The sequence below is a fragment of the Falco peregrinus genome, chromosome 7, assembly GCF_023634155.1.
Source record: "Falco peregrinus isolate bFalPer1 chromosome 7, bFalPer1.pri, whole genome shotgun sequence".
Taxonomy (NCBI): Eukaryota; Metazoa; Chordata; class Aves; order Falconiformes; family Falconidae; genus Falco; species Falco peregrinus.
The window spans coordinates 11,796,062-11,808,005 of NC_073727.1; positions in this window are offsets into that span (position 1 = coordinate 11,796,062).

The window sequence follows — 11,944 nt, forward strand, 5'->3', positions numbered from 1 at the left end:
TATCTGAGACCTTTTTGGTCTAAGCTGAGCCTTGTTGCTTTGCAGTAAATTAATCACATTTGAGCCTGCAAGAAGCTTTGTCAAATAGCTCCCTTTCATTAGCTAAACTACAGAAGTTTATTTTCTTGAAATCTAAACTTTTATGTAAGTGGTAAAACTATCTTCACACATGGACTCAGTAAAAACTCCGTTCTCTCATGTGATTACCTGCTTTAATCTGAAGGTAGGGGCTGGGTAGGGGAAGACTTTGCAGTTTTACTGGGTCCACTGCCTTGTAGCAAAGTCCAAAGGATGAAGTTTTGCTGGGGCAGGAGACTCCACGTGGCCCGGACAAGGGAGGTGAGCAGGGCTGTGGGGGGAGCTGAGGCAGGTAGAGCTGGACCTTGGGGCTGGCAGGGGCTTTATGTCAAGACAGCGGCTGCTGTGCCATGCTCTGCCCTTCACGCTCCTCCTGCACTGTCCCACTGGCTGTGGCCCTGGCAGGGCACTGCTGGCACATCGCAGACCTCCCTGGGACCTTGACTAGGCTGTGGCAGCAGGTCCCTGGCAGGTGTGCCCGTGGGTGGCTCCTGGGCAGCACCTGCCCCTGGCCCTGGGGCAACTACCTCTGCAACTCACACGGTGCCTGCTCACCTCCTCCATCTTCACTGTGTGGAGCCTCCTGTGCTGGCTAAACTTCCTCCTTTGGGCTGGAGATGATCCTCCTCACATCCTGAAGAAGCAGCTTGGAGAGGAAGCTTTGATACTGTGCAAGCCTTCAGAAGTAGCCACAGCAGCGGTATCCAGCCACAAATGCAAAGCACGGCACCATATGGGCTGCTGCAAGGCAAGTTAACTCCATCCAAGCTGGACCCTGCGCACCACTGTGCCATTTCTGTATTTTATTTCTGATGTGGGCCACCCTTGGGAAGGGCAATTACTGCTGCCCCACCAGGCGGTGCGACAGTGAAGCAGGTCCCAGGGGGGAAACGTGTATGAGCTCAGCGCAGCCAAATGGGCACCAAAAGGAAGAGGTCTTCAGGGTGAAGACAGTTGATGTGCTAGTAAAACAAAGGAAGGTTATGAGCGCTGGGAGAGCATCTGGAAAGCACAGTAGAAGAAGGAGAGCTACGTTTGGAGCGCCGGGGGAAGGAAGTGAGGTAGCATTTCTGGCATGTAAGTGTCAAGGCTCCCCGATGTAGCCATATGGTTGCAAGCCACACACATAGCTCAAAAGCTTCTGAGTATAGACCACAGAGTAAGTAACAAATCACCCGTAGCTTTAAAGGAGGTAAACTACTTGAGTTGATAACCACTTTTATTTCATTAATATTAACTCAAAATTTTATCACTTCTAGCTTCTTGGCTTGGAAATGAAAATGTGTAACTAACTGACATGGAGAGGGCCGATGGAAATAACAAACTCCTCCTATAAAAGGGACACAGTGATTGAATGAATGAAAACTTGAAACCTTGCCACAATTAAACCTTTATTTCAAATAAACTGTGTGACAGCCCCACAACCCTCCTCCTTCTCCAGGCTTAGCAGCGGAGTTCTGAAACACAAAGCAGCGTTTCTGTGTGGAAGTTACAAAGGGGTTAAAAAGAAGGCTGTATTTCACTTGCTAATCCTAGGTCTTTGTCCAAGAACCGCTCCGGGTTTTTTTAAGCTAGAATAAATTAAGTCACTGGCAGAGGACCACCTGCTGAGAAAGCAGGCTTTGTTGTATTGCGTCCCCACGTGGCTGCAGCGCCCCCCTTTGGCCACACGGTGGAGCCATCCTGCAAGGCTGCAAAGGCACCGTCTGCGCTCGGAGGTTCGCAGTCCTTCCTCCTGGCCCGGCTTAGCTGAGGAGCTCTGAGCACCGGGAAGGCGAAGGGGTGGGAAGAAGCACCACCTCAGGGCTAAACGACAGGCTTGCAGCCTTCCTCTCACTTGAGCCTTAGCTTCGTGCAAGGGAACTTGCATTGTTAGTAATTGTAACTTGTAAAGGCAGAGCCATTGCAGGCTTTTGCAAGGGTTAATCTCAGCTAGATTTCCAACTGTTGATGCGGTGCATCTCTTCCAAGCGCTTCTCGCTGCTGCTGCCCTGGCAGAGATTCCCCCCCCGGCCCCGGCAGAGCTCTAGGGCTGGGGTACCGCGGTGCTGCTGGCTGTGCCCCTGGGGTGCTGTGTGCCCGGGCAGTGCCAAAACTAGCTCACACATAAAGAGACAGGATGAGCAAGAAGAACAGTCATGACGGACAAAGACCATGTTGGTTTTATTTAGCTTTTGGTTTTGTGTAGTTGCTGTGAAAATCAGCTGATTTTTCTATTTATCTGGAGGTGGGGCTTGAGCCTTGATTTATCTTGCTATTGTGGATGTAAATGCCAAAAAAGATGGTGGTGTAAGATGGTAGAAATTACTTTGTTAGTTTAGAAATAAATTATTTTTTCTGTTCTTACCTGCTGGGAAGAGACAACATACTGAGTAATTTCCTTTGAGTGTAAAATGGATCAGTAACTTTCTATTTGTTTACTTCTTGATGTGGGTCCGGGGCTGCTAGATAACAAAAGGCGCCTTTCAAAGCTTCCTTTATGGGTTAAAATATAATAGCATGAATAAAGGATTACTTTGAGAGACTCCTAATTACTGAACCATTAAACGCCTACAGTGATAATAGTTTGCCAATGATGCCAAACTGAGTGGGGAAGTGGATGCTTCGGAAGGGAGAGCTACCCTGCAGGAAGACCTGGATGGCCTGGAAGAACAGGCTAACAAGAACCTCATGAAGTTCAACAAGGACAAGGGTAAGGTCTTGCACCTGGGAAAACATAATCCAGGAGCGCAGCACAGCCTGGGATCCACCTGTCTGGGGAGCAGCTCTGTGGGCAGGGACCTGGGGGTCCTGGTGGACAGCAAGCTCAATATGAGCAAGCAGTGCGCTGCTGCGGCAAAGCAAGCCGTCAGGACGCTGGGCTGCAGCACCAAGGGCATCACCAGCAGAGAGAAAGAAGCCATTATCCCACTCTACTCGGCACTCGTCAGCCACACCTGGAATACTGTGTTCAGTTTTGGTCCCCGCTATACAAAACAGATGTGGACAGGCTGCACCGAGTCCAGAGAAGAGCCACAAAGATGGCCAAAGGCCTGGGAAGCCTGCCGTGAGAGGAAAGGCTGACAGAACGGGGTTCGTTCAGCCTTGAGAAAAGGCGGCTCAGGGGAGCCCTTATCCCCGTGTTCCAGTATTTAAAGGGTGGCTACAAAGAAGATGGAGACCCCCCTTTCACAAGGAGTCCCATGGAAAAGACGAGGGGTAATGGGTACAAGTCTTCCTGGGGAGATTCCAATTGGACACAAGAGGAAAACTTTTCACAATGAGAGCAATCAGCCTTTGGAATGAATCTCCCCAGGGAAGCGGTGGATTCCCCAACATTGGACACTTCTAAGATCTGGCTGGACGGGGTGCTGGGCCATCTTGTCTAGACCGTGCTTTTGCCAAGAAAGGTTGGACCAGGTGATCCTTGAGGTCCCTTCCAACCTGGTATTCTACGATTTTATGATCACAGCTATACTGGTATAATCTTTGTGTATTACAAGTTGTGAGGACACTTGCCTTGAGGTTCAACAATTGCTTTGCTGCTTGAAGCAGATTCTAGCTATTCAGGTGGACGACTGCGTTTGTATCCTAAGCAGTGTTTTCAAGCATGGAGAAATTATTCTTTTAAATTTTTTTCTCAGTGAAATCACTGCTTGATTTTTTGCAATAAGTAATATACAAAAGTGCCATTGTATCATTGTTGGCAGCGCTGACATTTGCTGCTGCATGATCAGGGAAGTATTCTGCAAATGGTTAAAGTTTCCAAAAGTGAAGATACTTCTGTTATTGTACCTACCCTGCAAGATTTATGTCACAGGCAAGTGGAAGCGAAACCTGACTTACTGTGGAGTAGTACTGATTTATATTCACATACTTTTTTTAAAGTATGAAAGGTTTTTGTTGGGTTTTTTGTGGGTTTTTTTCCCCCCTGTGACTTTAAAGCCTGGAAAATCTGTGAGAGCAAGTGTGTCCCTGTGACCTTCTCAGAGCTTTTAGTCTAGGAGAGCCCTCGAGCAAACCCCTTGACAGTTCAAGAGAATTTGGGAAGAATAAATAAAGGCACTCCAAATGCCTATGCTGTATTGCCATCCCCTTCCTCCTGAAGAAGGACGCTGACTTTTTTGCACCTATTTCTAAAGATCGTAACAAATGAAAATGGCAAAATCCATTTTGTCTTTTGTAGGCATCTTTTAATACAAGCATAGAGCAGCAAGAGGTACAGGCCTGCAATGACTTCCCGGCAGTGGCTGCTTGGTCCTTTCTGGGTATAGAGCTGTTTGTGTCAGAAGAGCCTTATTCTGACATGTAGTTCTGAGGCTTCTCTTTTAAGACTGGTGGAGACCAACCTCTTCCCCAAAGCAATTGTCATTGGTTTGATTACTTTTTGTAGAGGCTGGATTCTAAATTGCTGCTTGAAGGGAGAAGTTCCACAGATGACCTGCTCTGAACTAGCCATCTTCTCCTGGAGGCTGCTGCAGAGCCTCCGTCCCCTTTTTCCAGCAGGGACATCATTGTAATGCCTTTTCAGCCCTTCCCCACCACCAGAGGACAGGGGTCTTTCTGCTGGTAGCTGCTGGAGATGATTTGGAAAGCAAGCAAAGAATAAAAGGAGAAGGAACTTAGGTACATGTCCCTTGTTAATTCATTCAGCAGCTGAGTTTTCTGTTTGGTTCAGGCACTGTTGCTCTTACTTCTGCAGCTTCCACTTGAGGGGTTGGTTCTGCAGGCTTCCCAGAGCTGTGTGGGGGCTCCTCAGCGGTGTGGGCAAAGCTGAGCATTGCTGTCCTAAGGATGAGGACCATAGGCTGCTTCTGCTGTAGGAAAGAAGAAAAAGAGCAGGAATGGGGGTCTGGTTTGCAGTCAGCCTGTTGCCAGGCTCTTTGCTGATGAGATGACTTTGTTAATGATCTGATTTTGGGTAGGAATCAGCAGCTTACATGAAGAAAAGAAGCTCCTGGTAGCTGAAAGCAGCTTTGAAAACGAGGCTGTTCCTGATTCTCACTCAGTGCATCTCAAACATGCGTTGCTTTATTTGGTGCACTACAAGTGCCTAGAAACCTCTTTTGATGGTGGGCTTCCATGTGTGCAGCAGTGTGAACTGTGAGCGGGCACTCGCTCTCCTAATGCACTGCCAGCTGTGAGAGACGGTGGGTGGGAGAAGAGACAACACTGCAGGAAGAAATGATTGATTTGTGTTTAGATTTTCACGCTGGTTTTAGAGCAGAGAGTGGGAGTTCCCTCCGGTAACCTCAGGGAATGGTATTGTTGGGTTTGGGTTTTGTTAACATCCCAAGAAGAAAGAAAGAGTAAATGACTGTGTTACAAAAGAATCAAATTTTCATGTTGGGGTACACACAGACAAATGCATAAAAGACAATTTGATCAACGACTGCCGTTGATAATCACTTGGCCAGTGCAAACAAAGCCTCAGCTTTATCAGACAGCGGGCTAACTTGTGGAGGGAAGGCTGATGTAGCTGTCGGTCTGTAATCCCCTGAAGGGAAAGTAGCCATCCCTGCTTATGACTTGAGAAGAAGCACTAGAACAAACAAACAGATGCTGATTTTAGCCTGGCAAAAAACCTTGCCACTCGAGCACAGCTGACCTGTCTGAATGCAAGCGGCTGCTGCTTGCTCCTGTTCACCAGGCTCAGGGGTGCCGCTGATTCTGAGCGCCCGTGGCTGGGAGTGAAGCTTGGGGCTTTGGTGGGGCTTTGTTCTTGCATTGCTGCAGGTCACCTGTGTGCTTTGCTTGCCAAGGCCTTACCTTCTTTGGCCTCTGACACGGACAAGAATCTTCCCTGCAAGGGATCTGTGAGGTTTGCTGAATGTTTAATGCTCTGTGGGTACTTATGTGAACTGAGGTTTTAGTTTTTTGAAGATGCTACAGAGATGAGTGATACAGCGTTACTTGGTTTATTCACAATATCCCAAGTGATAGCCAGAAAATACGTAGACTGACAGCATAATTTCTGCCCTTTTCTGACACAGGTGAAGCTTGCTATTGTTTTAGCATGCATTTTGCTTTCTTTTCTAGGATTTGTTGAGACTGCTCTGTGTTTTCAGGAGACAGCTATGCAAATGTGAGCTGCTAGCACCTGATTTCTTCAGACTGACATTTTAAAATATGTTCATTAAAGTTTTCATAACCTAAGCCCATAATAATGAGAGCCTAGAGTATGTGCCTCCTGGTACCACAAGCAAAGGAAATGTGTGTCTAAGAAACCTGTTATTAGCAGCTCGTATTTTGTTTGTGCACTGACATCTGAAAGACTTTTTAAGCAACTTATTTTCCCTTGCTGTAAAGGCAGATTTCTTAGTGCAGCAAGAGGCAAATCCGTTCTTCAGATCTCGGCCTGTGCTGTACTGCCTGGATGAGGAGAAACCTGGGGAGGAGAAATACTTTTGTTCCTGAGCCATGGAAACTTCCCCAGCTGGAAATCTCCTTTGACCCACATGCCCTTTCCCTGCAATAGCCAGGGATTATCATCTGTCATGGTATTTCTGCCCACACTTTTGCTCTAAGCTGCTATTTCTCTAAAAGCATCACCAGACCTGTTGCATCCCGTCTACTAGCAACGGACCACCTCAGCAGCTCTTGTCTGGAGGGAGACTCTTGGCATACTAAGAGTTGGGAAAACCCATTAGTGTGAGTGGTAAGAAATGCTGACGTTCAATATCCAAGGTGCAAAGTTTCAATCTGTTCCTCCTAGGTAAGAGCAATGGTGTCGTAGCCGGGTCATATATCCACGGAGCGTGGATGAACTGCATGAAATGGCTCCTCCATTCCTGTTTTTGGAGGAGAATACGTAGCTGTGGTGTCTTCACACGGGGGGTATCTGGCAGATGGGTTAACCTCTGCGTGCCGATCCGGGGTGTTGAGGAGTAGTTGTGGCATGCGTATCTTTTTCCCTGCCACACTGTAGTAGCGGTAACGTTTAGTATTAGCTTCTGCACACAATTCCTAGGGACTCTGGAGGGTAGAAAAGTGCCCTTAGAGCTCACGGCACTTTTAATCTTCAAAGTGCTTTATAATCATTAATACATTAATTAGGCATTCTTCCCTTCCTTCCTGCTAACAAGGTTTATTAAGCTGAATGTATTTATCTTTGGGCAGCTTCTACAAGCAATTGAATGAATAATTTTCCTAATAACTTTAATAGCAAAGACATGAAAGGGAACAGGGATGATGAGAAGAACAAGAGACCGAGGTAAATAAAGCTGCACTATGAAAGGAGAGGAGCAATTTCATCCTAGGTGTAACTCCACCTACCCCTGCTACAACCAGCTGGCAGCTGTGCAGCCTTTGTTTTGCTTCTGTCTCCCCTAACCTCCATGTAATTGCACATCTATGCAACATTTATGCTAGCACACACAAATGCATAAAAAGGAGGTCATGGATGACTGGGACCTGTAGGAAAGCACATGAGAATAGCTTGCGATTTCAATGTGAAGAAAGGCTATATGAAAGCTTGACTTTTACCTAATGTTTACAACATCTTCGGTGTTTTTGTGAGAACCAGTGTAATCTAGCAGAGTATTTCACAGTGGGTAACTTGCAGGACCCAGGAGGTGGAGGAAGGTGATGAAAGACTATGTCAGGGGGTTTAAGGTATCGAAAACTGTACTCTAAGCAAATGAAATCTTGCTTTCCTCCTCCATCTTTACCGCTCAAGCATCGTCTGTTGTGCCCTTGAAGCACACACAAATACATGATGTGTGGATGTTACCATACACATGCTGGTTTGCTCCTGCTCTCTCAGTAGATGTTGGTGGAAGGACATAAAATGTTTTCTCTGAATAAGGACATGCCCCCCAAAAGCTCTGAGACTAAATGACTTAGTGCCTGGGATGCTGCACTGTGAATTTAGTGATTTGCATCTTAGGCAGTGCTTTGCTGTTTGCCAAGTGATTTCACCTCTGTCTCCTTCCTGTCTTGTTTATTTAGATTCACAAGCTTAAGACTAGGAGAGACTACTAGATCATCTGGCCAGACCCCTTGCGTATCACATCACAGTCCATTGAACTTGATATAGTTACTGCTGTAGCAAACCCAATAACCTGTGGGTAGTTGCAACATATCTTCTACAAAGCCGAATTTTTGACATTAAGCTCTTCAGGGCAGGAGTTGTGTTCTATCCATGCTTTAAGCAGAGTTTCTCAGCTGTGTTAGTGAACCGACATCAACACCAAGAAAATCAGCAACAAGGGTAATACCCATAATCTTAGTTATAGTATTTTATTGGTTAAGCTTGCAGAAATTATTATTTTTTTAAACTGTGAAGCCTGCCACTATATATGAACTGGAGCCTTTGAAAGGTGATTGAGAGGTGGCTTTTCAATTCTTGCACACAAATACTTCTGCAGGGTGACAGACCAGGTATTGGGAGGGCTCTTCAATGCAGTGGAGGAGCCTGTAACAAAAAAAACTCCAGCACGGCTAGGAGCTGTTCTCCAGCAATGCAGATTTGCAGTTAAGTCGCAAACAGTTATGTTATTGAGGTCCATGCAGCAGTAAGGGAGTAAAATGTTACAGCTGATAGAATACAGGATAAATGCTTTGAGTCTGAAATGTAGATTTTATTAAGCATGGAGAATCAGCCCTGTTCTTAAGTCTCTTAATTCCTAATTTAAAGTTCAAGTAGTCTGCCTGTGCCACTTTGATGGAAAGTGGATGCCAAATGGAGCAAATTTTTTTTTTTTTTGGTAATTCTTTCAGCTAATGTGGATTTGACACTCCCACAGCTTTGCTCAAACTCTGTCAGACCAGGAAGACGCTTGTCAGCATCCTCTTTTACTGAAAAAGCTAACCTAGTCTGAAATCTTGAAGGAAGAAAACCTTGACTTAAAATAGAAGCGTTTGTGACAGGACAGGGTCAGAGGAATGGAAGGATCCTTCCTAACCACCTGCCCGGTTGTCAGAGATGCTCATCTTTTCCCCTTGGCACCTTTGGCTGGGTAGAGTTTGCCGTGGACTGCCTGCAGGCTGCGAAGGGAGCGGGGAGACGAGAAGGGACAGGAGTTTATTCGCTGCGATGGGAGCAGTGCCCACCGCCACCACTGGCAGTCACTTCTTAAAGCCCTCAGATGGAGGAGCTTCACCTGCTTGAAGCAGTGTGTGGTCTTATCAATCCCTCTGCACCCTGCGGGGGTTCAGTTTCCCCACAGCAGCGTCAGTGGGGCAGAGCTGTTGTGTAATACACTAGAGGAGGCTGAGTTCATCCCAGCAGCTGGCTGCAGCGGTGCTGGGGGTTTGCCTGGTATAAAGGAAGGACAAGGCAGAAGAAGTATCCCCCAGGGGAGGGGAAAAAAGTAGAAGTCAGAATGGTGGTGGAGGGGTCACTGCCTGCAGCTCTGAGCCTGATCCATTACCCCAGACCACTGGAGAGGACAGTTTAAGATAAAATACCAAGTTGCAGAGGAACTAACATGCTTCCCTCTCTGCTGCCTGCTGGAATGGGTCTGTGGCACACAGGCAGAGCAAACGTGACTGGTGCAACTCAAGGTAGTACCTGAAAGGGATGCAGCTCAGTCAGACAGAATTGCCCATGAAGTCCCAGGGCACTGCTGGTCCTGCAGAGCCCCGTCCCCAACCTCCCACCCTGCCCAGCGGTGTGGTGGTGGTGCAGACGGAGCGCTTGCAGCACCAGCAGGCGAACTAGATCTCAGCTGGTTTCTCACAGGTGCCAAAGCTCAAAAGTCAGGCTTCAGTCCTGGCTACTAACTGCCTTGGGCGGGGGTGCTGTCTTGCCTTCAGCCCTTGCTACCCTGGCACCACCACTACGGCCATCACAACTACCTGGATTAGAGCTGGCCAAAGCATAGCCAGAAGCGCTGCAGCCGTACCTCTGGTGGCAGAGTAGACATGCCTTGGCTTTAAAGCCTTGCCTTGGGCTTCAGCACAAGAACGGCTTCTTCTACTTCCAGCAGCATGGGAGTTGTTCAGACTCTGCAGCAAGAGAGAGAAAGGAGGGAGTGAAACTGGACTGGAGCAAAATGAGGTTTATTGTTGTAGGGCTTGCAATGCAGGTTCCTCTCTGCAACCAGAACTGAGTTTTCAGCCTGGTTCAATGAATGAAATGAGCCACTAAGGCTTCATTAGTTTAAGGTGCAGCGATGACACCCTGTTGTTTGGGAACCAAACAGCTCGTGAGTCCATCCTTTGGGACAATCTTAAAAAGAAACATTCACAGGTTCAGATGCCAGTCTGTTTCAGGGCTAGTAGGAAATGTTCAAATGAAAAGCATACAGAAAGACAGCAAAGTAGGAATCCCCAGTGCAACTCAGTTCAAAGCAAGGTCTGCCCTGCTGTTTCTATTTATAGTACTTCAAGAATGTGTTTATTTTTTTATTACAAGAGACAGCTGGGATGGGAATCGCAGTGTGAAATGGGACAGGTTAAGACAGAAAAGCACTGCTGTGGTAGCCCCTTCTTCCTTTCCTTTGGGAGCCAATGCAGACTGCAGGTGAGCAAGGCCACAATGAGACTAATTTATTGCAGCTGACAGATGTTAGCTGGAGTGGTGGTTCTCCAGAGCTTTGAAAAGCAGGTCTTGAAGACTGTGTGGTGTGTGTTACAGGTGGGTGGTTCCGTTCTCCTTGCCTTCCCACAGGACAAGCTACTCTTCCCTGTGGTACTAAATGTGAACGGTATCTAGCCTGTTAGCAACAGCAGCATAAGCTGGGATGTGGTAAGTGTGGGGTCCTTGTGGTGTAGCCTTTATTAAGGGTAAGATCTTTCACTGTTTCTTAATTGATTGCAAGTTGAGGTGGCTTTGTGCTCAGCTTTTGTGGATACCCAGGCTGGTGAGCCTTCATCTTGCCCAGGTTCAGATGCCCAAGTTCTAACCCTCGCTGCTGAGCAGGGTCATCTCCTTCAGGCTGCTGAACCTCCTTGCGGAGCGCTGTGTCCCAGCTTCTGCAGCATCTCACCCCTCCATGCACTTCCTGTGTTTGCACAGTGAAGACAGAAATAGTTTTTGCCTGCTGTACAACATTCCTTAGGTTCTGGAAAGGCAGGCTATTATTGCGATTGTAAAAGAAAAGCAAAGCTGCAGCTCAGTACTGAGTGTGAAACATTCTCCCAGTCAGACGTGGTAACTATGTCTATAACTTTCAGGTTTCTGAGATGTTAAACTGGTCTGAGAAATGAATATGGTGTGTAAGACCACTTAGGGGAAGCCAGCCTCTATAGCAGACCACTGGGCATCTTTACCTGCTCTAAATGCTTCAACTTTTCCCAACTCTCTTTTTCAACGCATATCTTCTGAAATGCCTTTTCTCTCTCTGATCCTGCTGACAACAGCTTCCAGGGGCTTTCTGCAACAGCATAAAACTTACAAGCCCTGCCACTTGTCAGTCTGAGCACCGCTTGGCTTTTACGTGCCATCCACATGAAGCCGTGCTACTATGTCGATCCTTTTGCTCCTCCTGTTTTGGGTTTGGCGTTTCCACAGCTATGAACTGATCAAATGAGCTGATGTGTATTTCATGGGCCAAGGAAAGATTCTCAGCATTTGCAAGAACACTGCCCTGCCCTTACGGGGATAGGACCGTATGGACATAGATAGAGGACCCCCAACATTTTGTTGCCATATGCTTTTGGCTTATTTGTGGCTTTAATCATTTCCTCTTGGCATGAGACTATCCAGCTTTCTGTGCTCTCGTACCAGCAACATACTCATGGAAATGGAGTTTTCCCTCATTGTATTGGGAAAGCAAATATCTGTGTGTGTTTGAGGAGGCTAGCAAGCTAATGTGCAGAGATGATTTCTAAATGTGGGGGGAAACACCCTATCTGGTGATTTCCCCAGCTTCTCATTTTATGCCTCAACCAATTGGAGGTTCATCTATTCTAAGTCAGAGGTTTGTCTGCCTCATTGCTT